The 27,824-nt window shown below is 38.8% G+C and overlaps 1 protein-coding gene across 6 annotated transcripts in view; it reads left to right on the forward strand.

Moving 5' to 3' along the window:
• Positions 1-27,824, forward strand: part of LOC149191425 (pentatricopeptide repeat-containing protein At3g62470, mitochondrial-like) — a 100,949-nt gene that overhangs the window by 17,319 nt on the left and 55,806 nt on the right. The window contains exon 2 of one of the 6 annotated variants that reach the window (XR_016254276.1): positions 10,278-10,389. The exons of the other annotated variants lie outside the window; for them this stretch is intronic. The gene's annotated coding sequence lies outside the window, so the exon portion shown is untranslated. The remainder of the gene's footprint in view (positions 1-10,277; positions 10,390-27,824) is intronic. 6 annotated transcript variants of the gene reach the window in all.

Below are 27,824 nucleotides of genomic sequence, written 5' to 3' on the forward strand. Positions count from 1 at the left end.
GAGGGCATGGACATGGCCAAAGAGGCCATCAAGACTTTCTATAAGGGAAATGAATCTAAATATCACCCTATATGGCAAATTATTGATTCCAAGTGGGACAGGCAACTACATTCATCATTGCATGCAACATGAGCATATCTCAATTCGAGCTTATTCTATAATAAGGGGTCTAGCATTCAAAGAGATCTCAAGGTGATGAGAGGTGTCATGATATGCATTGCGAAGATGTTCTCGAATCAAGATATTCAAGACAAAATCAACATACAACGAGATATGTACAAGGAAGCATCTAACGTGTTTGGATTTAGCTCAAGCCAATGTCTCAAGGACAAGAAAATGCCTTGTAAGTGCAAATTGTTAGAACTTCGCTTGTAATTTTGCTAGTTCTCTTTTATATGTTGGGAATTGCGAACTGATAATCTTTGTTGTTATTTTTTTACAGCTCATTGGTTGATAGATTGTGGCACTGAGGCACCACAATTACATGAATTCGCCATCAGAATTCTGAGTCAACCCTGTAGTGCTTCTTCTTGTGAGTGCAATGGGTCAGTGTTTGAGCACATCCACAGCAAAAAGAGAAACGGGTTGGAGCATGGGAGGTTGGAGAAGTTGGTTTTCATCTACTACAACCTTCAAATGCTCACAAAACAAGTGCAACCAAAGGATACAGATCCAATTTTATTGGATACTATTGATTTAGAGTCTGTTCGGGTTGTGGAGTCGTCGTTCCTTGATTTGAGTTGGCTTGATGAAGAGACTGAGGGTCTCTCTAGTTTGCCATCTCGAATGGAGAATCCAAATAGACCTACCTCACAGTTGCTTCAGCCTTTCGATGTTAGCACTAGCTCCACGAGGGCTTATTGTAGGCGTAGTCGTCCATGAGTGATAAGACTCAAGATTGTTTTTTTTTTTTTTTTTTTTTGACAGAAACGGGTATGGGATGTTTATATTCCTCTTGGGCTAAATGCCAAAAAACTAATTACATAGAGGACTTCTGTGACCTGGTGCGATTCACTTCTATGAGTGAGCATGCCTCTAAAGCTTGCAGACTTCTTCCTTGATATAGTGCCTATATTTTCAATTTCTGAAATTTTCCCCCACTTGGAGATACAAACAAATTGCTTTAAGAGCAAGCAGTAAAACATGGCAGCATTCAGGTTAAGGGATGGGATCCCATGATTCTTCTTTGTCTTTCTGCTTGATCCCTGTTGAGAGGAGAGTAGCTTTATTGGCCTCTTTGTCCGCCTCTTTATTAAGGTCTCTCAGCACATGGAAGTAGTTTAACTTCTAGAAGCCTTTTCCGATGCCCTTGATTCTAGATATCAGTCTTGCTAGCTTGAGGTCCAGCACTGGGGAATTAGATGTCATTGCATTTATAATAATTTGGGAGTCACCGATTACATTAGCTTCTTCAATCTTTATGTCTTTGAGGAACTTGAGGCCTTGAAATAGGGCCAGAGCCTCAGCTTGAATACTGGTTGTATGTCCAAGCCCCCACGCGAAGGAATGGATTTTTTCCCCATATGGATTCACTATGACACCTCCTGCACCAGCTTTGCCCGGGTTTCCCTTTGCTGCCCCATCAAAGAAGAGAGAATGCCTTGAGAGCGATTTGAGCCAATCTTGAAAGTCATCTTCAGGTTTTCTTATTTGCCAGTTTTTGTTAGGAAGAGCGATTTTGACTGCTGGTTGGAATTGCAAGTCAAGGAGGGAACCCCAGGTAATGTCCTGTTGGCTGAGGTTTGTATCATCTTTAATATCAACTAAGCATTCCTTGATTTGGCATTTAATTTTGATTTCTAAAGCCTTGCTGTTATGTTTTGTGCTTCTGAATATTCTTCTATTGCGTTCAAGCCAAATCTGCCAGCAAATAACCTTTGGAAGAGTGGCCCATGCTGTTTTAATTACCTGGTTTTTAGGAGGCGGACCTGGGTATCTGGCTGCCCAATTGGAGAACAGCTCCACAATGGAACAAGGCATCAAGAAGTTGGGATTCAGATTCTGAATGAAAGAGAGCCAGATTTGTTTGGAGAACTTGCATTCAAGAATTAAATGAGCAACTGTTTTAGAGTTTTCTTTGCACAACGAGCATATGGATGGCCCATGAAATCCTTTCCTTTGCATAATATCATACGTTAGAATTCTTCCATGACAGAGTTGCCAGGCAAAAAAATCGATCTTGGGCCATGAAGGAATGCGCCAAACTCCTTGCCAAGGTGCTGGATCAGGTGGAACGTGAGGTCTCTCATTTAGTTTAATGTAACCCATGGAAACCGTGTAACCTCTGTCAGTCGATCCCCAACCTTTCAGGTCCTTTTTCCTCATTTGCGTGGGTGCCAGTCCGTGGAGGTGCTCTTGCAGCGTGATCCATTCACTACGCAGCTGGTCCGACACTTCAACGCTTTTCCAACCTGCCCAAGTCGAATCGTGCCATAGCGAGATGTCCCAGAGAGTGCGCAACCCTTTTCTGTCCATCCAAGCTCGCAGTTCTCTGATGGAGGTTTTGTTTTCAATAGAATCCATGTTCATTATTCTATCAGTCCAAATGCTAATCTTCCTGCCATTCCCAGGTATCCAGAATGAGTGCATTTTGATTAGTGGGCCTGCTTTTGCATACAGCTTGAGGAATGGCGAGTTCTGCAATTGGATCTCATTCTCTAGACATCTTAAACGAGGTCCTCTGAAGTATTTTTTCCAAAGAGCCAGCTGGGCCCATCCAGGTTTGGGCGCAATGATCCTCCAGATGGTCTTTGCTGCCATAGCCACATTCTACTGACATATATTTTTGAAATTCAATCCACCTTCCCACAGTGGCTTGGTAATCGTTTCCCAGCTGATGAGAGGGATTTTCTTTTCATTCTGTTTTCCGCCCTTCCAAAAAAACGTGCGCATAAACTCATCCATTTTGTTTAGAATGGTTACCGGAGCAAGAAGTCCTGCAAATTGGAATAATGGGAGGCTGGAGAGCACAGATTTTATAAGGACTGACTTGCCAGCAGCGTTGAGCCAACGGTAGCCCCAGGTTTGAATTCTTGACTTGAATTTTTCAAGCTGAGGGTGCTAGTCTTTGATTGAGAGTCTCTTATGAAAGACAGGGAGGCCCAAATATTTGAATGAGGTCCAGGAGATGAGGCTGCAAAGCCCAGACATCTAGAGATGGCAGAGAGAATCCTGGGCGAGGTATTCCAGCTGTATATGTGACATTTATTCTTGGTAAGGGCGCTGCCTGAGGCCTTACTGAAGACATCCAGGGCAGCTTTAAACTTAGAGGCAGAGGAGAGGGTGGCACTGCCTAACAGCAGGGTGTCATCCGCAAATAAGGCATGATTTATGCTTTTAACCCCTCTAGCTATACTCAGACCATTGATTTCTTGATCTTGCATCTTTTTGTCTAACAGAAAGCTGAAGACAGAGGCTTGGATGACAAAAAGCAGAGGGGAAAGGGGGCATCCCTGCCTAAGGCCTCTCGAGGCTTTGAAAAATTCAGTGGCTCTTCCGTTTACAAGGGGGGCAATCCAAGGCTCTGAGATACATGCCCGGACCCACTTTATGAAATTTGCTCCAAAACCAAATTTGCACATGACTTTTAAAAGAAATCTATGATTAACTCGATCAAAGGCATTTGCTAAATCGAGTTTGATCACCATACCTTGTTCCTTTCGGAGAAGACTTGAATGTATTGCCTCTTGAACGAGAGTGAAGTTGTCCACGATTTGCCTTCCCTGGATGAAGCCTCCTTGATTTTCCGGAATAATTCTTGGCAGGATGGGCTTCAGCCTATTTGCAATGACCTTGGTGATTAATTTGTACCCAGTGTTGCATAATGAGATCGGGCGAAATCTGCTAAAGTTGTTGGCGCCTTTTTCCTTTGGTATGAGAGCTAAGAAAGCAGAGTTTGTGCTGCCTCCTATTTTCTGAGAATTTTGAGACTTTTGTACCATTTTGAGGAGGTCCTTTTCAACAATCGGCCAACAGACTTGAAGAAACCTGGCGGAGAAGCCATCTGGCCCAGGGGCCTTGTCCGGATCCATGTCAAAGAGGGCTTTTTTAACTTCCTCTTTAGTGATTTTGGCCTCTAGCATCCTGTTCATACGAGGAGAGATTGCTTGAGGGATGATGTCTAGCAGCTCTTGGTGATGGAGCGACTCCTGATCGTTGCTGTACAAGTTTTGGAAATGAAGGAAGGCTGCTTTCTTGATGTCTGCGAATTCTTTGTGTGTGTCATTGTTTTCCTTGATCTCAGAGATAGTGTTAAAGCATTTCCTGGCCTGGGCTTGCTTATGAAAGAAACCCGTATTCTTGTCCCCTGCTTTAAGCCACAAGTTTCGAGATTTTAATCTCCAGTATTCTTCTTCGGCTAAGCAGGCCTTATGATAGCTCTGTTGCAGCTGAGTTTCTTGGTCTATCATCTCCTCTGTGATTGTGGCGCTCTCCATGCGGGTTTGATGAGAGGCAAGAGTGGCTTTGATGACTTTCCTTTCTTTTGCAGGATTGGAAAGGGTTTTGGCCCAACGTTTCAGGACTCCTTTCACCCTTCTAAGCTTTTCCTCCCAAATGAAGAAGGGTGAACCTTTAATAGGCTGACTCCAACAATCTTTGACTGTTTGCATGAATAGAGGCTCCTTTACCCAAAGGGGACTAAATCGAAAGGGGATGGGGCCCAGATCTAGGTGGGCAAGGAGCTCTAGCTTTATAAGCTTATGATCCGAGATGCTGCTAGGAAGAATGTGCATTCTAGGTTCTAGACCAAGTAACAGGAAAGAGCTTTGAACGAAAAATCTATCTAGCCTGGCAGCAATATGTCCAGGGCCTACTCTTTTGTTGGACCATGAGAACTTACCTGATGAGGGCTTGATGTCCAGCAAGTCCCAATCTTGCAAAAGATCCTCCACCCATTCTCTTTCCGGATCTCGGACTGCACTTCCTCCCCTTTTTTCAGTTGAGTGAAGTGTGAGATTGAAGTCTCCAGCAATGATTGTATTTTCCAGATTTGTCAGGTCTGCCTGTCGTCTTATAGTGTCCCAACAATCCTTTTTCTCCCGGATATTGACTGGAGAATATACATTGAAGAGACTGAAAATTTCCTTTGTGTCAAGATTCTGCATTTTTAGCAGCAACCAATGAGTGTTGCTTGCTTCAAAAATGAGAGCATATTTATTGGAGTTCCATAGTGTACCAATCCCTCCCGAGGCACGCCTGGCTGAGATTGCTCTTGCTTCACTTTTAGGCCACAAATTTTTGCTTGCTTGCAGGAAGAATTTGTCTTCCAGCTTGGTCTCCTGGACGAGAAGTATATCTGGGGCTTTTGCTCTTATTAGATTTCTTATGGCTTCTTCCTTAACTTTGCTCCCCATACCTCTGCAATTCCAGGAGATGACCTTCATTATTTATGTCTCTGATGGGCTCCCTTGGAGCCTTGGGGCTGGTTTTTCAACATTTTGGGCTTTGAGGCTAGCAGTTTTTCCAAAGTTGGTTGGTTGCCCTGTAGCTTATCTTTGTAGGTCTGCTGCTCTCTTTTTTCTTTGTCTGTTTTGCGGTCTCTTATAGATCTTCTTACCGAGGTATGGGACTCTCCTATTTCTCCTTCTTCTTCTGACTCATCGGTTTCTTGCTCTTCTTCCTCATCCTCTAGGGCCATGCCTTTGGGGTTTTCAACTTCTTTGGGGGAAGCTGGAGGAGTGCTTTTACTTGAAGAGTCTGGCTTTTGGATTTCTACCTCTGGTGTGTCTTCTGTCGGCTGGCTTAGAGGGTCAAATTTGTTTTCTTGCGCCTTTTTGGGAGGAGGCCTCTGGGCATTAACCTGGAGATTGCCTTTGCCGGAGGGTCCACCCTGTTTCTGCCCCTTGTGGTTGGCTCTTGCTCGCCTAACTTGATTCCAGCCCTCTTCATTCCCTTTCTCTGGCTCTGCATTGGTCGGACAGTTTCTAGCGAAGTGCCCATAAACGTGGCATTTCCTGCATTTGAATGGCAGCTGTTCATAATCCAAGATCTGCACATGGGACCAGCTGCCGACTTTGATTTTGATTGCCTCTGGTAGACCCACCTCTAGATCTACCTCTACACAGATCCTGGCACAATCGTATTGATCCTTGTTGCTTGCCCGATCTATGAATTTCCCGAGGGAGTTGCCAATGTGTTTCAAGGAGTCCCAGTTCCAACAGTGAACTGGCAGATTTGGGAGACGAACCCATACCGGAACAACCTTGGGAACATCTACCGCCGGGTCAAAATCCGGGGTCCATTTGTTCAGGTAGAGACCCTGAGGACCCATGAAATACGGCCCATTTCGAAAGATCAGATCTTTGTCTTCTTTGGAGGTAAATTCGAAAAGAAAATACCCTCGCCCTAGAAAGTATGAGGTAACACTTTGACTGATCAGGGGCGCCCAATTCCTGTTAACCCATTGCTCTGTAGTTTTCGGAGAGGGCCAAAGTCCCGTGAATTGGCCAATAAGTCCACGATCCGCCAGCGACAAAGCTACTTGCATGGGGGTCTCCGGAGGCAGAGAGATCTCTGGAATTTCATCTAGTTTCTTGACGAATTTTGAGGCATCACTTCTTTTTTTCGGAGGCAAGCCTGCCAGGAGCTGATTAAAAGCATCAACAGCAGGATCAGAGGGCGGATCTTGGCCCTGTGTCTCCATATGGTCAGGCTTGGTGCCGGCCGCCACAAGGGCAGCACAGCAGCGACCACGCCCTAGCCAGAGGGTCGATTGACAGTCTTAAATCCGATCAGAGCTGATACAGGCAGGTCTGCAGGGAGGAGAGGCCGCAGAAGGCGGGGAGGATCGCAGGATTCAGAGCCCGCAAAGGGCGGATCTCGTGGGAGCCGAGGCTCGCGTTGCAGAGCTCCTGAGTTCAATAAAAAAAACTGCCGATATAAGACTCAAGATTGTTATGAGACAATCATTTATCATTTATGACATATGTATTTGAATTTTGAACTTGCTGACATTTTTTATTTTAATTATGGAATCATGGGTCCTTTTCTTATTCAGTATCCAAATGTTTTTCTTACAAAAATCGAATATGTTATGTTGTACTTTTATAGATATGAGATGATGTTATGAATTATTGCATATATTGTGGTTTTTATAACTTATAAGGACTGGAATTGTCATTAGTTTTTTTTTGTGCTTAAACTTTACCATATACGGGTCGTTCCCAAGTCTTATACGAGTCGACGAGTCAATAGCGAGATGAGTCTTATACGAGTACAAGTCGTGCAACATTGGTCTTGAGTCGCAGAATTTGGTTGAGTCTTAAAGGGTCTGTGTCTATTGTAAATTCCCCTTCTATAAGTGTTTAATGTAATTTTTTGATGTAAAAGTGTGTCTAGGAATAATTTAGTGCATGGTTCTCATATTTAGACACCATGGCTAAATTATTTTTTTAGACCCCCTTAGAGGGTGGAAAAATATTTATTCCCCTCTAGAGTCTTAATTAATTTTTTTTGGAAATAAATTAAAAGAAAATAATTAGCTAGAAAATTAATTAAATTAAGTCGAAAAATTAATTTGAGAGAAATTAAATTCTCTCCAAGTGGAAAATTATCAAAAATTCGTGGGTCAAAAAATAGTTAATTTTTTGGGGTTCATCCATCAAGGGAAAAATCAAAATTTTAAGAGAAATTGACCCTTTGGACCATGGTGGTTAAGTCAAAGAATATTTTTTGAGGGTAAAAGTTCAAAATATTATTATTTGGACTAAGAAAAAAGGGGTTTAATGTGGAATTCGAAATTTTCCTCAAAATCAAGAAATAAAATTCAAATTTTGACTGGGATCAAAGAATCTCTCTCCATCAACTAAGGAGATCGAATTTTTTCAAGAAGATCAACGGATCAAATTGTTTGGACGAGGATCAAGCCATGGATCAAGGAACTAGCCGTTAGTTTCCACTTGGAAGGGTTCAATCCTCTCATTTTATCTATATAAGGAAGCTATTGAGCTCCTCATTGATCATGATGTACTCATTGAAAATATTTTGATGTACTAAGCTAAGCTCAACTAGAATTTTGCATTAATAAAGACTTTGGGGTTCAATTCAAAGTGTTTATGTCTCGTTGATTTGTGGTATGTGCTGGATGTTGAAGAATGTAACTAGTGTCGATCTTTATAATTGTATTTAATGAAAAGAAAGAAAAATAAATTTTATTGTAAAAGAAATTGACTTATTAAAGCATGGGTTTCATGCTTGGGCCAATGGTTAATTGGTCAAAGTCTCCATTGCAGGCTTATAGGGTTTATGTCAAGAGTCCTTGTCCTTGTCATTATGTAATAGATCCTTCTTGGGCTTCTTGAGTCACATTTTTTTTTTTTTTGTTATATATGAAATAAGTCATTTAGGCCTCCTCTACCAAGTCGACCTCAAAGAAGGACAAGTCGGCCTCATCAAGGGACTTCAACCTCACACAACCACTATAAAAGGGAAGCAACTCGACTAATTTTGAGCACATCCACAAGAAGTTTGATTTGCAGTAGTTGGAGGCAAAAAAAGTGTGCGAAATTCAAGGAAGAGGAAGAAAACCCTATCGAAGGAGAAAGAAGTATTTGTTAAGAAAAAAGAAGTCGAAATTTTTCTCTCTTTGTCTCACACGTGCGAAGAAGCTGTAACTACAGGAGGGCCAAAATTCTGGAGTCGCTGGGCCGAAATTCTGGAGTGTTGTTAGGCTGTAGCTACTAGACAAGAAGAGACTACTGAAGTTTGTTGAATCATATTGGAAGGCTGACTTGGTGGAGGAGGAAGGTCTTTTGGTCAAGTCTAAGGTCTTGGTCTATCTCAATTTGATTAGTGGAAGAGTTTGACTGGGTTTTCCCCTAGAGAGGGGTTTTAGCCCTGGCTGAGTGCCTACATTTGGTGTCATTGATCTTCATGTTTTGATTTGATGATTTCTTGATGAAACTAAGATAAAAGAAGAACATAAAGAGAAGATAATAAAACTACAAGAATATCACAAGTAATTATCAACATAAGAAAATATTTCTGCCTTTCTGATTTTCTAACATGGTTTCAGAGCTAAGGTAAAGGAAGAAAGAAAAAGGCAGCTTGAAGATCTATGAAAGAAGGGTTAAGAAAGAAGGAACAAAGGAAGATCATTAATGATAAGGATCATATAGGAAGAGGAAGGTCTACCATAGAAGACATGCCAATGAAGTCTTAAAACAAGCTAGAAGGAGCCTCCAACTACAGGGCATGGAAAAAGAGGATAGATCTTATTCTCGCTAAGCATAAGGTTTTTGATTTTGTTCAAGGAAAAGTTAAGAAATCGATAGATGATGTAGGAAAAGAAAAGTATAGGGAATTTGACATCTTGGCCATGAATATGATAGTAGATGGAGTAAAAGACAATCTAATCACATATATATCTAACATAGACTTTGCATGAGAAATGTATGAAGCCCTCTCCAAGTTGTTTACCATCAAGAACATTGGTCAGATAACTAGTCTCAAGAAGGAACTAAGAACAATGAAGATGACAAAGGATGACATTGCATCATCATATTTTGTAAGGATCTCTAGAATAAGAGATGAACTATAAGCTATTGATGAAGTTGTACCAGAGAAAGAACTTGTGATTGTTGCATCACTAGGTCTACCAAAATCATGGAGCTCTTTTGCATAATGAGTTGGTAGTTGAAAGGATACACCAACTTTTGAACAAATGTGGAATGCATGCTGTCAAGAAGAAGCCCACATCTCATTAGTAAATAACAAGGAGGATGAAGAAGACAACATTTCAAATGCCTACACTTCTCAACACAAGAAGAAGGGTGTATTCAAGAAACTTAAAGGACCTAGGAAGAAAGTTGACCTATCCAAGATTGAATGCTACAATTGTCATAAGATGGGTCATTACAAAAGTCATTGTCCTGAAAATCCAAGGAATAAGAAGAGAGAAAGAGAACATGCAAATGTTGCTAATGAAGCTCCACCAAAGAAGAACAAGACAGAAGAATCCGAAGTCAAAGACTTATTTTCTAAAGACTCTTAGGGATACTATCCCTTGCATATCCTACTTTAAGTTTTTGCAATGTTTTCTTTTATGTTTTGATTTTCATAGTTCATAGATTCAATATATCTTGTTAGAATCTTTTAAGTTGTTTTAGTAAGTTGTAGGTATCCTTCATAAACACTGGATTAAGAGGGAGCCTTCACCATTTTACCAAAAGACAAGTATATTGTTCTCTGTTTTATCTTTCATGTTTGGTTTCCTCCTCACTTGGAGATTTGTTTTTATTATATACTCATAACCTTTTTCTTTATATTTTCCTTGGTAGGAAAAGCTTGTAGAGTACACAAAGTTTGTGGAGGAGACTTCGAAAGAAAGACTTGAATCATGCAAGAAGTTTGGTTGCAAAGGAAACCCTTCAAGAATTGATGTCCTACAAGGTTTGTTAAAGAACAACTCAATTTATGTCTTAAAAGTTTTGTTGCAAAAAGGAATGATCATTCTTCTTTTGAAATTTGTTTTACATTATTGACAACTTTATGTCTAGGGTTTTGAATCTTAGAGATTCTTGTTAGGGTGATTAATTGTTAGATTGAATCTACCTTTGTTATACTATCTCTTGTCATTTGATCATTCTTGTGAAACCCTAACCCTAGGGTTCATTGTAAAATCCTAGCCTCTTAATGCTAAGGGTATGTCAATATTGATTATGAAACCCTAATCTTCTTAGGGTTTGTTGATAAAGTCTAGAACATATGATGAAATCCTATTCTTTTGAAGTTTAGGGTTTTGTAATGTCATGGTAAAAACCCTAGTCCTTTAGGGTTTGCTGTTAATGTCTAAATGAAACCCTAGATTTTTAGGGTTTGGTGAATTAGGGTTTATGAACAAAACCCTTGCAATAGTTATAGTAAGATCCTAGGAAAGAAATCCTAGGTGTATATTCTTTCGCATGATTGAAACCCTAGTTTGGTCAAAATTGTTGTATATCTAACTTTGATGTATTGATGTTTGTGTCTTGGGTTTACCTAGTAGGTATGGATATTGATATGAGATGCTAGTGCATGATAATGAAACCCTAGATATGTATATGCAAGTATGCTATCTTGATAGTTGATGAAATCTAGGGTATATAACAAAACCCTAGTAGAGATTGATATTCTAGGGCATGATGATATTGTTTTCGATTATTGATATGATTTAGCTTTGATGATAAAATCTAGGGTTTGCAACAAACCCTAGTAGAGTCTGACATGTAAATTCTAAAAGCATATTGTTGAAACCTTAGATGTATAGTACTATGATTGGATTGTTATCTAAGGCTTTGTGTCTCGAAGATGGAGTCTAGGGTTTATGACAAAACCCTAGCAAGAAGTTGAAGTCTAGTATGTAAAAAGATGTGACCCTTGCTGATTATGAACCTAACTAAGTTTAGGTATTTGATGTCTAAAGCTTGAATGTTTTGATGCTTCCATTGTAAATACATGATTTTGATATAGTTGACTTCATGCTTCTGTATATTTATATTTGGTTGTACTTGCTATTAAAGTTTTGAAGGTACATAATCTTCAAGATGTTCGTAATTGAAAATGATAATGATGATGAGCATGATGAAGGAAACTATAGGACTAATGATGATCAAGATGACCTTGATGACATGAGAAAGAATGAAGTATATCTGATGCTGTTGTTCTCCCTAAGTTAAGAGGGAGCTTGGATAGAAGAAAAGGTACATCTCCCTAGTTGAGGAGGAGGGCATATTATGACATTCATAGTAAATACTTTGAAGAAAGAATGAAACCGATGAATGAATATTGATGGATTTGCAAACAAAAGATTTGAGAAGTATTAAGGCTATATTTAGTGCTACTGAAGAAGTGAAAGAAGAAAAGCTTCCGACAAGTTGTATTTGAATAAATTGATGATGATATAAGTAGCATCAGAATGATTGAGGGCCCTGAAGGTTTGTGTTTACTTGTATATATACTTGAAGGTTTATTATTGATTGGGGTTGTGATTATGCAGGATCTCTCCGTAAAAAGATTGAACGTTTGAAGCATGCTTGGAGTGGTGGATATATATTTGATTTCGCTGATAAGGAGAGATGAAGCATCTTGTGGCAACAAGATGCTTGGGAGGACATCTAGTTGGCCTATGTGTTGATGTCTAGATCCCGAAGTAAGGAGGGTGGCATTGGTCTTGGAGCTCTGACCTTGGATACACACCTAGATCCTTGGGTTGGTGTTAGAGCTAAAGCCTGATGGTACCTATAGTGGCTAAAGCTTGAAACACACCTTAGTCCCACTCGATTAGAGTACCATGGTTAGGTATCTAATCTGTAGCACTGCATGTGCTGTGAGTCACTCTTCATAGAGTTTATCATTTGAGATCTTCCATGTACCTTTGCCTATATATGTAATTATGAATACCTCCCTAGTTAAGAGGGAGTGTTGAAGAATGTAACTGGTGTCGGTCTTCATAATTGTATTTAATGAAAAGAAAAAAAAAAGAAATTTTATTGTAAAAGAAATTGACTTATTAAAGCATGTGTTTCATGCTTGGGTTAATGGTTAATAGGTCAAATTCTCCATTGTAGGCTTCTAGGGATTATGTCAAGAGTCCTTGTCCTTGTCATTATGTAATATACCCTTCTTGGGCTTCTTGAGTAAACAAACAAATTTATTTTTGTATAAAATAAGTCATTTAGGCCTCCTCCACCTGTTGAAGAATCTAGGGCAAATAAGTGTAGTGTGATTCTTCGTTACTTGATAACAATTTGTGGAGTCTTTTTACTTTTTCTTGTTAGCTTAATCTTCTTCTTCTTATTATTAATGCATGTGTGTGTACTTCATCAAACTGCTACCAAAACATAAGAACAAGAACACAAGATATTGGCTCTTTGCCAGGGCCAAAACCTCTCTTCTCTTGAGAGGAAAACCCTTTCGTGAATTTCTCTTATTGAAGCTTCTATTGATCAATGCCAAACCCTAGACCCTTGATAAGAAGATCCTCCAAGCACAAGTCAAGTCCTTTCAAGATTACTTCCTTTTGCAACACTTCGTCCTTCTCTTTCCAACACTTTGTCTTCCTCCCTTCGTCACTTCTTCTGGCAACTATAGAGATCTTAGATTGTATGCTCTAGGATGAAACTTGACCTTTTCTTCCTTCGATTGAGATGGATCCTTCCTAATTTGAGAAGATGACCTTGTTGCCTCCCAACCGAGCCTTCTTCTCTTTCACAAAGATTGCAGACTTAGAGCAGTAGTAATGCAGCCCTAGTTCTTCGCACGTGTGAGGGAATACCCTCACAAGAACTCTGTTAGACTTCTCCTTCTTCCTTCTCTTGTATAGCCTTTTTCCTTGCTTGAGTGGGTGAACTTATAGGCACTCTTTTCTAGCCCAAACACTTCTTCTTTATGACTGCAATAGGAGAGTTCGATATGACAACAAAATAACCTTCTTTTCCTTCGCACGTGTGACTGTAGTATGCTTTAGATCAACCCTATTAAATTCACTACTCTTCCTTGCTTCTTCGCTTGAGTGGGAGGCCCTTTAGGCCTATGATCTTAGCCCAAATAATGAAGTTTGAGTGACTGTGATAGAGCTATGCTATGACAATAGAGAGACCCCCTCCTTCACATGTGTGACTGTCTTTTAGCCCTAGAACAAACTTCCAAAGCTTCGGTATTTCTTCCTCCTTCTTTGCTATACTTGGAGACCTCTTTCCTTGACTTTTCCGTACCCTTTACTCGTCCTCTTTCTCGCTGATTTCAGAGATGATATCGTTTTGCTTTGAGGAGGTCGAATGGCTCCTTATATAGGAGTCTGTCTCCTTCTTTTAGGTCGACTAGATGCCGACATGAAGACTTGAGGCCGACTTGCTTGATATAATTTAGATTGCTTCTTTTGATGTTGCCATTGCTTGGAGGAGGCTTATGACTTTGCTTGGAGGTCTTCTTATGATCCTAATACATATTATTGCATGGTGTAACAAGCCCTTAAGGTCTTCAACCTTTTCTTTTGACTATTTGACTCACCTATAGCACTTTAACTAGTGCTAGACCTATTTCCATGAGTAAGAAACTCATTGACATATATTTTAAGAATAATATTTCTTTTCTTGAATAAATACAAATATCAAAAGTACATTTATGAAGACCGAACCTAGTTACATTTCCTTCAACACTCCCTCTTAACTAGGGAGGTATTCATATAACATTACAAGGTGTTTGGCTATTATCAATCTTGAAGAATTCACATAAGAGAAATCGGATTTGCAATCCATCTGTTATAGCATCATATCCATCAGCATTGTCACAGTGCAAGGCCTTGACTAATAGCTCCATCTCTTCATGAGATCATGAGCTACAATGCTGGCGAGACCAATGATTTATAGACACCTTCATCATTGTCTCTCAAGGTACATACCCACTCGGGTGTTCTCTGAGTATGACCTTCTAGGACTATTCTTATCTTGGGTTCCCAGCCCTCAAAGAATATCGGTCCTCTTGCCTACTCTTGTCTTGGATGCCCTACACATCCTCAAAGAGTATCAGATGCCAGATGATTACCCAATCCTCCCATTCTTTCTTCCCAAGTGAAGACAAGAATGTTGTGTCTATCTTGTGTCTATATTTCCATTCATGGCCTTCATCTAGACTTACGGCTGTTAGTCCTAGTCTAGTGCATGACCCATGAGATGGAAAAACACAAATGTCACTCCTTTGTAATCAGGGGTGATCCAAAACTCCCTCTTGATTAGGGACTTGTCAGAGCTCCCTCTTAACTAGGGACTCTTTCATTCATCAACAACTTCTTCTTCGTGGGTCCTTCAGCTGCTTGATCTCCTTTCTTGCTTGATGTCATGAAGTCTTTGTTCGAACTTCTTCTAGGTAGGGCACCATCCATTGATCACTTTCCTTCCTGGTTTGTCATGTCATTTCTTCCTTCGTGGAAAGTGTCTTTCTTGCCATACATCAGGTTTTCTTGTCATCTGGCTACTCCTTTGTCATCTGTCCATGCTTCGGAATACTCTTCTCATGGATGCTTCGTTGTACTTGCTTGTTTACATGCTTCGACCTAGTAGCCCATCATGACTTCATCTTGATATTGCTTCAACATTGCTTTTTCTTTTGTTGGATGGCTTCTTCATCACGACATCTTTGTAGAGTAGAATCAATTATCTGCATCTTTCATATCTCCAAGGCCTTCATAGGTGTCAAGGGTCCTTCCTTCCTTTGTCAGAGTTGTCCTGCCTTCTTTCGGGAGATATCTTCAGAGTATCTTGTCAGATAGTGATTCTTGGTGATCATGGTGTTCTTCACATGCTTGATCTCTTTCTTCATTCACTTCTTCTTAGATAGATAGGTCAACCATCTTATGCTTCTTGTGAGAGCATTTCTTCATTGCTTGCTTCTTGGACTAGTCAACATTTCTTCTTGCTTCGTAGTTAGCAATCTCATACTCCTTATGTGAGCATACCCTTTTGTTGACCTCCATTACATTGTAGTACATGCCTTTGAGCATGTTCTTGGTGAAAGAGATTCTTTCATACTTGATCATGTTATAGAACTATTCCCATGACTCAATAATATACAAATGATAACATGACTAAACTTTGATGCATACATACCTCATCTTGATTCTCCTTTGATCATCTTAGCTTCATTTGGTTGTCCTTGGTGTGGCCCTTCTTGCTTCATCTTAGCTTGCCTGCATATCATCCTTTTCTTGAATCCCATGAATGGGATTCCCAATGAGACATATGCTTTGGTTCATGAACCTTCTTTTGAAGATTCCATCATAGGATCTTAAAGACCCTTGCCTTGCAAATGTTTCTTTTCTTTTGATGATGGAGGTCTTCTAAGATTCTTAATCATGATCAATTTTTCTTTCATCGTGGATGAGGTCCTATACTAGGTATGCTCCTTCTACATGAATATCTTGAGCTATATCTACCATGCTCCTATATTCTAGAAGATATTTCTAACCATGCATTTTGTTCTCATTATAAATGCTACTTCTTCATGAGTATCTAGAACTCTATATACTTCATGCTTCTAGATTCTAGAAGATGTTTCTAGCCATGCAATTTTATTTTATTCCTACATGCTCCGATCCTACTCAAAACTTTGAAAGAAGACTTGAAGTAAAGAATTTGACCTAGACATAGTAGAGATCCGGAGGATCTTCCTTCTTTTGGTTCTTTTCTTCTTCTTTCACCTCGAGTCATGTGAGCTTCTTCCATCTTTCTTTTGTTGTTGTTGTCCTTCTTAAGCTTAGGACAATTCCTTTTGTAGTGTCCATATTCTTGGCATCCAAAACATTGGATTTTGGACATGTCTTTGTTGTTTGTTCTTCGTGGACCAAATTTGCCAAATTTTCCCTTTCTCTTGGCCATGGTAGCAAATGCTTGCTCCTTTGATCCCACATCTTCCTTTGCTTTAAGTCTGGTTTCCTCTATCTTGCATAGAGACCACATTTCATTGAGTGTGGTTGCTTCCTTCTTAGCATATATGCTTGATGTGAAGTTGCCCCAATCCTTAGGTAGAGCATTGAGTACTACAGTTGTCATCTCTCTGTCAAACATGACTTCCCTAAGCTCTTGAAGTTGATCTCTCATATCAGATATTTTCATGAAGTAGGGAGCTATACCTTCCTTTGTTATCTTCATCTTGTACAATTCATTCCTTAGAGATATTACTTCTCTGATTGTGGATATCGAGAATAACTCTACTAGCTTATCATAAATTTCTTTTGATGTTTCAAATTTGGAGACATAAGGGATGAGAGAGTCTTTGATTGATTCTATTAGAATCCTTTGTGCTCTTGTCTCATCCTTATTGTACAAGGCTTGAGTTTGTTCCTTAGCAAGGATAGTAATATTCCCTTTGATATGTTCTAGAAGTTCATTCTCCTTGAGAAGTAGATCAGTCATCTTCTTCCATGCAAGAAAGTTATTGGTACCTACCAATTTGTTGCTTTCCTTGCAAAAAGACATTGATGTATATTCAGAAGGGGACATATACTTACTTGATAGATTTTTGAGATGTAATGGATTTGCTTCCTCCTTGAAGACTTGATGGCTTGCCTTCCTTGGATCTTGATGTTCTTCAAGTTGCCTTCTCCAAGTGGACTTACTTGATGACTTGTAGCTTGATGTAGGTCCTTCTTTGATTTGATCTTCTTTGTAGGTGCCTTTATGTAAGGCTCTTCTTCTTTCTATGTAGACTTCCTTGATGAATGATGGATTGGAGACCTTCTTGTCCTTGAAGTGATTGAGACTTCTAGGCTTGATGCTTCAACCTTGTAGATGTCCTTCCTTGATAAGTGTTCTTGAGTTGCCCTTTCCTTGATGTGTCACCTTAGCTCTGATATCATGTTGAAGAATATAGGGCAAATAAGTGTAGTGTGATTCTTCATTACTTGATAACAATTTGTGGAGTCTTTTTACTTTTTCTTGTTAGCTTAATCTTCTTCTTCTTCTTATTAATGCATGTGTGTGTACTTCATCAAACTGCTACCAAAACATAAGAACAAGAACACAAGATATTGGCTCTCTGCCAGGGCCAAAACCTCTCTTCTCTTGAGAGGAAAACCCTTTCGTGAATTTCTCTTATTGAAGCTTTTATTGATCAATGCCAAACCCTAGACCCTTGATAAGAAGATCCTCCAAGCACAAGTCAAGTCCTTTCAAGATTACTTCCTCTTGCAACACTTCGTCCTTCTCCTTCCAGCACTTTGTCTTCCTCCCTTCGGCACTTCTTCTGGCAACTGTAGAGACCTTAGATTGTATGCTCTAGGATGAACCTTGACCTTTTCTTCCTTCGCTTGAGATGGAGCCTTCCTAACTTGAGAAGATGACCTTGTTTCCTCCCAACCGAGCCTTCTTCTCTTTCACAAAGATTGTAGACTTAGAGCAGCAGTAATGCAGCCCTAGTTCTTCGCACGTGTGAGGGAATACCCTCACAAGAACTTTGTTAGACTTCTCCTTCTTCCTTCGCTTGTATAGCCTTTTTCCTTGCTTGAGTGGGTGACCTTATAGGCACTCTTTTCTAGCCCAAACACTTCTCCTTTATGACTGCAATAGGAGAGTTCGATATGACAGCAGAATAACCTTCTTTGCCTTCGCACGTGTGACTGTAGTATGCTTCAGATCAGCCCTATTAACTTCGCTATTCTTCCTTGCTTCTTCGCTTGAGTGGGAGGCCCTTTAGGCCTGTGATCTTAGCCCAAATAATGAAGTTTAAGTGATTGTGATAGAGGGCTGCTATGATAGCAGAGAGACCCTCTCCTTCTTCACACGTGTGGCTATCTTTTAGCCCTAGAACAAACTTCCAAAGCTTCGATATTTCTTCCTCCTTCTTCGCTATACTTGGAGACCTATTTCCTTGAATTTTCCGTACCCTTTACTCGTCCTCTTTCTCATTGATTTCAGAGATCATATTGTTTTTCTTTGAGGAGGTCGAATGGCTCCTTATATAGGAGTCTGTCTCCTTCTTTTAGGCCGACTAGAGGCCGACATGAAGACTTGAGGCCGACTTGCTTGATATAATTCAGATTGCTTCTTTTGATGGTGCCATTGCTTGGAGGAGGCTTATGACTTTGCTTGGAGGTCTTCTTATGACCCTAATATATATTATTGCATGGTGTAACAAGCCCTTAAGGTCTTCTACCTTTTCTTTTGACTATTTGACTCACCTATAGCACTTTAACTAGTGCTAGATCTATTTCAATGAGCAAGAAACTCATTGACATATATTATAAGAATAATATTTCTTTTCTTGAATAAATACAAATATCGAAAGTACTTTTATGAAGACTGAACCTAGTTACATTTCCTTCAACACCACCAAGTTGGCCTCAAAGAAGGACAAGTTGGCCTCAAAGAAGGACAAGTTGGCCTCATCAAGGGAATTTGACCTCAATACAACCATTATAAGAGGGCAACAACTCGACTCATTTGGAGCACATCCACAAGAAGTTCGATTTGCAATAGCTTGAGGCAGAAAAAGGGTGCGAAATTCAAGGATGAGGAAGAAAACCCTAGCGAAGGAGAAATAAGCCTTTGTCAGGCAAAAAGAAGTCGAAATTTTTCTCTCTTTGTCTCACACATGCGAAGAAGCTATAGCCGCAGGTGGGACAAAATTCTAGAGTAGTTGGGCCAAAATTTTGGAATGTTGCTGGGTTGTAGCTGTTGGACAAAAAGAGACTACTGAAATTTTCTGAATCATATTGGAAGGCTGACTTGGTGGAGGGGGAAGGTCTTTTGGTTAGGTCTAAAGGTCATGGTCTATCTCAATTTGATTAGTGGAAGAGTTTGACTGGGTTTTCCCCTAGAGAGGGGTTTTAGCCCTGGCTTAGTGCTTACATCTAGTGTCATTGATCTCCATGTTTTGATTTGATGATTGTTTGATGAAACTAAGATAAAAGAAGAAAATAAGGAGAAGATAATAAAACTACAAGAATATGACAAGTAATTATCAACGTAAGAAAATATTTCTGCCTTTCTGATTTTCTAATACTGGATGATTTATTTTTATATGCTTTGAACTATTATATTGCATGATTGTTATTTCAATTGCCAATAGTAGGAACGTCTATTAACACAGGTATCTCGCTTTAGGTGTTGGGCTAGAGTAAGCACTCTAGGTCTAGTAGATCTGGCAGGTATCTCCAAATTTCGAAATCTCTTTTGTGGATCAAACCCCTTTTGATCTAATAATCTATTCTTCCAAAGTGCATTGAGTTATAGGTTGCTCCAATCCTTGGAAATCCCAAGTACACAAACTAAAGGAGGAAATTGATCTTGTTTGGCCTTAAACTTTAATCTAACGATTTATTTTTGGCAGGAGGGTTTGGCTCTATTTTCATGCATTTATGTGAATAAATCTTGTTGATCTCACTGTTAACAACTAGCTGATATAATATTCAGAAGTTTGATATAAATTTGAAAGATTTGATTTAGAAGTTTCAGTGGTCTTTTCCTAGCCTAACTTGTTCTTCATGGCATTAAAATTAATCTTTGTACATTGGCTTTTCTATATCTGCATTCAAGAGTTGATAGTGGCTGATCTAATTAACTGTCATCTATTGGATAATAAACTACAACAATATGATCTTTTGATGGCAGTGGCATAATCATTTCATAAACAGCTTATAAAAGTCCTAAAAATAATCCTAATAGGTCTAACAAACTAAGGAATATCAAGTGCTGATTTAAGGGCTTGTTCATCATTGTTTTAAATGATTTTTTGGGACTGTTTTCATAGTGGCAAGTGGCTGATATGATTTGCATGAGTGTTTATTGAGGTCTGGTGCATCTTCCTAGTGTTCAAATGATAAAAGAATTGGTGCATTTGTCTCTCTTGTGGTTTTGAGGATAAGCTATTGCTCTTGCATACTAACTCTTGCATCATTGCATCTCATTGTGTTAGTTTTATTAAAAGATCACTGTTAGTAATCTCTAAGAAAAATTATCACTTCGCTGATCTTTGATTTGACAATGCTTAAGTGACATATGTGTTATCAACATTAAGAAAATCTAATAAGTATCTTGGATAAGCGAAATTGCTGATTGTGTTTCATTCAATTGCTCTTTAATTGCTTATTGAATATCACTATAAGTGTTTGGAATATCAAATAATTTGTCTTGTTAAAGTACTTGATAATCTCACTAAAACGTTCACTCATATCTTGCATCCTCATTCTAGGACAAGAAGTGCATTTAAAATTTATCTCCAAGCATAAGCTTGGTTGTAAGAAGATAGGAACACCTTCTCCAAACAATTTGAGGACTCTAGACCCTCATTCGCAGTTAACATAAGTGACCTTGTAGTGCTCTTGCGGCCAATCCCTTGTAGGAAATTAGGAATGGAGGCACCTAGGTGGTTAGAACCCCGCAGGAGGTATCGTTAATGAAGCCATAGCATCCTTCCTTTGGGCTTCTCTCTAGAACTTGTGTTCGAGACTAGTTCCAAAAGAATTGAGAAGAAGGATAAATCTAGATTAGGAATATAATTAAAAATAACCAAGAGATTGCATCTCACATAGAACTAGGTCCTGCACTTCATATAGGATAGAATTTGCATATTGCAGCAACTATTCATTTGGTTACTTGGTAAGCTAATTTATATTGTTCAAGTAATCAATCTTAAAAGACGTTGGTCTCTAACTTAAAATCTTAATAAATCTAATCAAGTGGTGCTTAATAATTATACTTGCCTATTAATCCCAACCAAGTTGCTAGGCCATTCAGTTGTGTCTCCTTTACTTGTTGGTTTACAACAAGTAGTTCATCTCTTCATCCATAGGGACTACTCGCCTTAGTTTGTAATTAGGAGACAACTTAAACGGAGAGGGCATGGATTAGAGTGATAGCCCCTGCCCTAAGCGTTGTTGCATTCTCGTGGACAATTTGAGCGACAACATGACCCAAAACTAATACACAAGAGCTAGACAACCCGTTTCGAAAGTTCATAGAGATGTTAGTTTAGAGAAAAGAGAGACCAAAATAAGAAGGGATGCAACATATTTATACTCAATGATCCAATGCGAGTTGTAACACAGTTGATCCACAAAACATGGGAGCATTGAGCATCTTTTTTGGTCACCCGCAAACTATAGGGCCTAGAGACGAAATCACAAACAAACTCAATAGAAGGGTCCTTTGTACGTTTATGTGAGTAGCTGAAAAAACTATGAGACACAAGTCTGTTGAAGAATGTAACTAGTGTCGGTCTTCATAATTGTATTTGATTTGTCAAAAGAAAAGTAAAATAAATTTTATTATTAAAGTAATTGACTTATTAAAGCATGGGTTTCATGCTTGGGTCAATATTTTTATAGGTCAAAGTCTCCATTGAAGACTTCTAGGGTTTGTCTTGAGTCATTAAAGTCATTGTCATTTTTATTAGACCCTTCTTGGGATTTTGTTCCATGTAAAAAGATTTATTTTTGAGTAAAAATGGTCATTTGTCACCTCCACACCAAGTCGGCCCTGCCCTCATCAAGTTAGTCTCAAGAAAGGACAAGTCAGCCTCAATAAGGTAATTCGACCTCACAAACTCACTATATATTGGAGCAACTCGACTCATTTGGAAGCACATTTCACTAAAGTTCGAATTACAATAGCTGGAAGCAGAAAAAGTGCGAAGTTCAAGAAGGAAGTTGGAATCGAAATTTTTGGGTCTCTATCTCTCATGTGCAAAGAAATTTTGAAGCTGCATCGAAGCTGCATTGAAGTTGCATTGAAGTTGTGAAACTGCATCAAGGTCGAAGCTGTGAAGCTACTAGGGTGAAGCTACTGAAGTTGCTAGATAGAAATTGCAATCCTAAAGTTGGTTCAAAGTTCTGAAGCTACGGGTCCAATTTCTGAGTTGAAGCTGCATTTGGTAACTTTGGAAGAGATCATCTATCAGAAGGAAGAGCTGACGTGGTGGAGGAGGAAGGTCTTTCGGTCTAGGGTCTTGGTTTATTTCAATTTGAATCTACTGAAGGAAGAGTTCTGACTGGGTTTTCCCCTATAAAGGGGTTAAAGCTCTGGATGAGTGCCTACATCTGGTGTCCTTGATCTTCACGTTTTTGCTTTGATGATTGCTTGATGAGAAGAAGATAAAATAATAACATAAAGACTAATAAGAACATAAGAATATCACAAGTAATTATCAATATAAGAAAATCTTTTTACCTTTCCAATTTTCTAACGAAGTCGTGGTAAGATGGCAGGCCATGCAAAAGCTGCAGTTTGCAAGTTTCTAGGTGTGCAATAAATGAGGATGATGGTTGGTGAGATCGATCATTAAACAAAGCACACTGAATATGGGGGCTTCATTTGGTCCCAAAAGGGGTTTTCTAACCACTGGGAGCATCATTTGTGGTTGTAATAAATGCAATGTTGCACAAAAAGTGGCCAAGTTGATTAGAGAAGGGCCCAAATGGGGGTCCAAGGTGATTAACCATGAAACATAAGAGGAGATACAACAAATGAAAGGATGGAAACCTTCCCATGGATCTGATGTTGATCAATGGGGCAACAAGACTAGGTTGAAGACCCAAAAATATCTATTCGGACCATAGTAATGCGTACTCGAAGGGAATATTTCAACTCTTATGATTGGTTCTAGGGCATGTAGGATTCCTTTGTGTTGTTCTAGGGTGGTTTGTGCATAGAAAGTACAAAGTGTAAATTCTATACATTTTGTGCCAAAGGAAATTATAGGTATCCAATGAAGCATAGGGTTTTTGATTTGACTTGAATACTAAACACACAAGCATGAAAACAAACAAAGCATTTACAACCAAACGAGAATAAGGTGGAAGCAATATCACTAGCAAGTTTGAACTTTAAACTAATTAAGACATAAAAGAAAGCATAGGCATCATGTAATGTTGAAGCTTATGGTAGTTTCAAAAGCTTTTCTGCATAGCTTCATGTCTTAGCATGTGGAAGATGATTTATTGCTTCTTTAGGTGCTTGCTTGGTGGAGTAAGTTATTTATGTCTTCTTTCCAAAGTCTAACATAGGAAAAGTACAATAATTAAAGTCAATTTATTTTTGTGGACTATTAAGTCAATTTCTAAGGATAAATAATTAAATTATTTAAGTGACCTAGAAATAATCTCAACCCTTGATCTCCTAGATCTTCTAGAAGGGAGATTATGGCTAGGGATTTGGGCTTAATGGAGATTATAAATAAAAGCCTAAGGGAAAGGTGAAGACACAGATGGAGAGGAGCAACAACTACAACATTTTTGTAAGAGTGATTTTCTTAAGAAGGAAAGAGCGAATTCTTTAGAGCGAGAGGCTTGGTTAAACTGAGGAGAAGGAAGGAAAATATAGGGATAATTTCAGGAGTGTTTCCAAGAGGCCAATTTGCTAGAGATTGGAGAGGCCGAATTGCTGAAGCAAGAGGAGGCACAGTTACTGGGGACGCTGATTTGCTAGGGCCAATTTGTGAGTGCATAGAGGTTGAGCAGGGGCAAGGCACCGGGGCTGATTTGCTGGTGAGAGGTGGGCCAGTTTTTTCTAGGTCAAATTTCTTCAATGCTTAGTTTCCAGTTGGCCGAATTTCCTTGGGCCAAATTATTCTAGTGGGGTCAAGTTGCAAGTTCCGGTCAGCGTATCTTTCTTTGTAAATTCTCTGTGGGTTGAAACCCTGATTTTCCAAATTAATTATTGAAGGAGAATTGTTGTGGGTGTTTTTTTGTTGTAATATGTGATTGATCTCTGATTTTATTTCCGTTGGATATAAATTTATGGATGTTAAAATACCATTGATTTTATTTTCAACAATTCAAGGTTTATTTGGTTAATAAAATAAATTTCTAGGAATAAAAATTGTTGTGAAAAAATAAATCTGGGTTGGTACTAGGAGATTTAACATGGTGTCAGAGCTCTCGAAAACTCTTAAAGAGAGATCTGAGATCACTAAGGTTTGCAATAGCGAATTTCTTCTTTTTACGACAATAGAATTATTTTTAATTTTGCAGTTGGGGTTTTGTGGCTAAGGTTGATTTATGAAGATGGCACTGTTGCACTTTTTGTCAAAGTTCCAATGAAGCAAATATGCCAAATTTTTTCAAAGGACCAAGATTTATGAAGATGGCATTGTTGCACTCTTTTTGTCAAAGTTGCAAGGAAGCAAATATGCCAAATTTTTTCAAAGGATCAAAGGATCAAAGTCATTGAACATCAGTTTATTGAGTCTTTGTATACCCAATATGCAAATTTGTAATGTAAATGATGCTAGTAAGACGATATATGCATGTAACAACCCGGGTAAGCCTATTATTTTGGCAAGAGTTTCATGTTAAGAGGTTTTTCGTCTCACTGACTCATCTATGTTTCTAAACGCGGATGGTCGGCGGAGTTTTCCTCTCCAACCTCACCCCAAAGCTATGGTGGAATTCTTCGTCAAAGTCTTAGGTGAGTCCTAGTGTTTTAGTCGAGTCTTATGTAAAAGTGGTTTGAGAACAATTTAAGCTAATTAGCTAAATTATTTTAGTACAGATCACTTGGTCTACTAGATCATATTGTGTCGCAGAATTGGGTAAATTATTTGAGGGTTTATACCGAACAGGTGTTCCCCTTTTGAGGGTTGAATTGTAATTATCTTATGTAAAAAATATTTTAGTGCATGATCCCTCATACTTAGACACAATAGCTAAAATATTAATGGGTGGCAAAAATTATTAATCCCCTCAAGGGTCAATGAATTAAATTTTCTGGCAAAAATAAATTAAAATCCTAAGCCAGAAATTTAATTAATTAGAGTCAAAATTAAAGTCTTAGAGAAATTAAATTCTCAAAGTGGAAAAATTCGTGGGTATCAAAGAAATTAATTTTTGAAGGCCCCCCACCAAGAGAATATTGGAAATTTCAAGAAAAATTAGACCCTTGGACCTTGGTGGTTAAGTTAAAGTCAAGTTTTTTGTGGAAATTAGCTCAAAATAATTAATTTTGAGCTAATAAAAATGGGTTAAATGAGAAATTCGAAAATTCCTCAAAAACAAATATTTTCAATGGTGGAGATTAAAAGATGATCAAATATTTTTCGACGGCTGAGATTATTTTGACGAGGATCAAGCCAACTAGCCATTATTTTTTCACTTGGAGGATTTATATATAAATTAGGAGTCATTTGAGTCTCAAACCATCTGATGTTTGGCTAAGAAAATTCTACAGAAAAGCTGACATAATGCTACTGCCCCGCTGAGAATGTTTTTTGAATCATAATAAACTTATAAAGACTTTGGGGTACAGTTCATGGTGTTTATTGTCTACTGATTTGTGGTATGTGCTGGGTACAAACATTCCTATATTGTGATTAAAATTTCAAAAGTTTGTTTATTCATTAGATGGGGATAAGATAATTCTATTGGTAGATTTTGGGTTTATCTTAGGTGCTCTAATTCGTCATATGTCTAACAAGTTTTCTTGAAGAAAATATATAGTGTTTGCAGGTTCCCCAGCCCTTGGGCTCCAAGTTCACAAACTGTGGACGTAGGCTGACCTTGTTTGGACTCCGAATATTTATATGGTTTATTTAACTTCGCAAAGTCTGTAGCTTGTATCTATTCCTAGAAATACACTTAGCCATTTATCAAAAAAATTTATAAAAAATTATTTCTCAAAATTCTTTTTAAAAGCATTGTATATTTGTACATTTGTAAGTAACTATTGTATAATATATTTTTGCAAATTATTTTTTCTAACTAGGGTTTTGAATTTTTTTGTATATATTGGGGCTTTGGGTGTTTTTATCTCCATTTTTAAGGTGAGATCAAGTGGAAAAAGTTGGAATAGAGCTAGATCTAGGCCCTTGAGGGTAAGATCTAGCCTCTAAAATTTTGTAGGGCCAGCTATTGAAGAAAATCTGAAGCAAATAAAAATTTTCAGAGCTGGGGTTTCAAGTTTTAGGGCTCCTAAGCCAAGATCCACTCTCTCCAGGGTCAACGTCCTCCTCCTAAGCCTTTGCATCATCTTTTTGAGGGCCTGCATCATCATTTTCGACCCTTCTAGGGTTGGTCGTAGCCTCTAGGGGCCTCGACCTTCTCTTTTGGGTCCTATGTCAAGGGTTCAAGGCCTTTTTAGGCCCGGTTGTGGGCCTAGGAGGCCTTGATCCCCTCTTAGACCCTAGAAAGGCTATTGTAGGCTTTCCAAGCCTCTTCCTCACCTCAGCGTCCTCTGTCCTCCTCTTCTGCCCTTCACTCTCCCTTTTGACCTCTCTTTGCTCCCTTTTCAACCCTCCTTTAGCCTCTTTCCTTGGACGGTAGGCCTTCTAGGCCTCTCCTAGCCCAACGCTAGCCCTATTGGGACTAGTTGTATCCCTCATTGGCCCTAATTTGCCCTCTGCCCATCTCTGAAATTTCTGGACTGAAAATTGGTGGGTTTTGCAGGAAGAAATTGACTCAAAGCTTGTGTTTTCAAGTGGCATCTTCTTTGGAAAATTTTGGGCAAATTTGGGCAAGTGATATACAAAGCCTTGGGCCTAGGGTTTGCTCTCTAAACCCTTATTTTCTCACTGTTTTGCTACAACTGTAATAAATTATTCACAACAGTGATTTCAGTGCCCTAAAATCTCATCTAAGTGGTCTAAACCACTGTTGATAATATCGGCGATATATCGGCGATATTCGGAAATATCGCGATATTTTCGGCAAAACGATATATCGCCGAGAAAATATCGCGATATTCTCTGTTTTGAAAATATCGCGATATTTTCAAAATATCGGCAAATATCGGAAAATATCGGCAAAATATCGCGATATTTTGAAAATATCGGCAAAATATCGGCTATATTTAAAAATTTGAAAAAATTATTTTTTATGCTTGCCGATATTTGCCGATATTTTGCCGATACCGATATTTTCAACACTGGTCTAAACACATTGATAATTTTATAGTAAAATTTTGCTATTGTTTTGGCTACTTGGGCATTGAATATCTAGCTCAGATCTACTTGTTTGTTGGCTGGAAATTCTCTGCATAATCACTAGATCAGATCTGATATTTTCTGAATATCACATCTTAAAGGGCTTAAAAATCAAATTTTTCGATTTGGCAAACTTACTCTAGCATTTGGCAATTTTTGGCACAAGTAATTGCACCAATAGCTCACGGTTTGTTCACTTTTCTTACTGCTGTAATAAGTGTTTCAGATCTGATATAACAATGAACAATTCATCATAAGTAGCTTAGCTAGCTTGTGTTTTCACTTGGCAAGTCTATTAGCATCTCATTGATCATATCTTGTTACTATATGCTTGCTATCTTGTGGATCTAGATTGATTTACTTGCTGCTGTCCTAAAGTTTAGTAAGGAGATAAGTAACATAAGATTTTGGGATTTATGCTCTATAGATCAATATCACTC

Source organism: Pinus tabuliformis, chromosome 2_2 (genome assembly GCF_031772625.1).
Source record: "Pinus tabuliformis cultivar Carrire ecotype Pingquan chromosome 2_2, CPIR1, whole genome shotgun sequence".
Classification (NCBI taxonomy): Eukaryota; Viridiplantae; Streptophyta; class Pinopsida; order Pinales; family Pinaceae; genus Pinus; species Pinus tabuliformis.